The sequence below is a fragment of the Egretta garzetta genome, unplaced genomic scaffold (genome assembly GCF_000687185.1).
Source record: "Egretta garzetta isolate BGI_Z169 unplaced genomic scaffold, ASM68718v1 scaffold260, whole genome shotgun sequence".
Lineage (NCBI taxonomy): Eukaryota > Metazoa > Chordata > Aves > Pelecaniformes > Ardeidae > Egretta > Egretta garzetta.
Genome location: NW_009258662.1, coordinates 93530 through 94833, shown reverse-complemented (window position 1 = coordinate 94833; position 1304 = coordinate 93530). Strand labels below are relative to the sequence as shown.

At 42.4% G+C, this 1304-nt stretch overlaps 2 protein-coding genes across 4 annotated transcripts in view; one reads left to right on the top strand and one right to left on the bottom strand.

Moving 5' to 3' along the window:
• The window catches only part of IL15RA (interleukin 15 receptor subunit alpha), an 18182-nt gene that overhangs the window by 393 nt on the left and 16485 nt on the right, over window positions 1-1304 (bottom strand). The gene's annotated exons all lie outside the window — the stretch shown is intronic.
• FBH1 (F-box DNA helicase 1) overlaps window positions 1-1304 on the top strand; it is a 39661-nt gene that overhangs the window by 29810 nt on the left and 8547 nt on the right. The window lies entirely within an intron of this gene.

Below are 1304 nucleotides of genomic sequence, written 5' to 3'. Positions count from 1 at the left end.
AATTGCACACTGAGTGTAAAAAGCCATGAAAGGCAGTTGGCTGTGCCCTGAGGGAATGAACGTTTTTCAAGCCCTCTTGAGAGATGAAGACTATGATTGAAGCTGAAGGTGACCTTTGGGCTTGTAGATACCACAGAGGACTGTGCCGTGCTCATTCCTAATTTCCAGTCCTGTGCTGGTCTGTTCCCCATCTCGATACACCCAGGAAAGACAGAGAAAGTTGTTTCACCAATGATGCTGGGGAACTAAAATTGAGATTTCCAGCAATGCTGAACGATAATGCCTTGAGGGAGCAACTGTTCTGAGGTTTGCACTGAATTTTCATCTGCAAAAAGCACCCATGCACCTGAAGAAGGAGAGCATGCGTGCGTGCACATCTGCAGGGATTCACATGCTTGAATTGTGGGGAGGTTTTAATAAGGCTCCGCGTGTCAAAAGCCTCAGAGGAATCATTAGTCTTCAAACTCTGAATTGATACCTATGATTTAATTTGAGATCTTGTTCTGCACCCAGAAATGTAGGAGCACCGGAATAGTTGTCCTAGCGCTGAATGTGTTTGAGGAAAAGCCTGGTCTTTTGAATTTTAGGCTGATATTTTAATTTATTTTTAAATTAATACGCTGGGAAACAGCATATTACAGCAGAATGAATGTTTGAACTGTCTACCCAGTGCCAAAATCCTTGTCTGTCTTTGCAGTCGGGAATAAGTCTAAATTTAGACTGATGCCCTTTTTGATGGGACAAAACAAACTGAATTTGGAAACAGGGGGAAAATACTTCTGAAAGTAAAAATAGTCAAAGCAAAGCCTCTTATTTCAGTTTACGTTGAAACTGAAACATTTACAGTCAGTTTAGAAGGTTTATTGTCGTCGTGGTGGCCCGTCGCTTCAGGGAAGAGGACGCAGTCGCGCCTGGAGATGTCTCCCCACAAACCAGCATGGAGTCAACAGGCCAGCAGCATTTATGGCACAACAGACTTCTAAAGTTCTTTTTAACAAAGCAATATGCAGCTATGGGAAGCTAAAATGACCAAACCCCAAAACTTTTCTTGTTAGTGAATTTAGAAATTATAGGAATTACATAAATTACGGATTTTTTTTTATTGTAGAAATACTTTTTTTTCTTTGAAAAGACTTTGAATATAAAGTTCTGCCACAGCTCTGGTATAATGCCAATCAGACAGTGTCCTGTTCTCCTAGAATCATAGAATCACAGACTCATTTAGGTTGGAAAAGACCCTTAAGCTCCCCCAGCCCAACCGCCCCCCTACCCCTGCCATCCCACCCCCAAACCCTGGCCCTCAG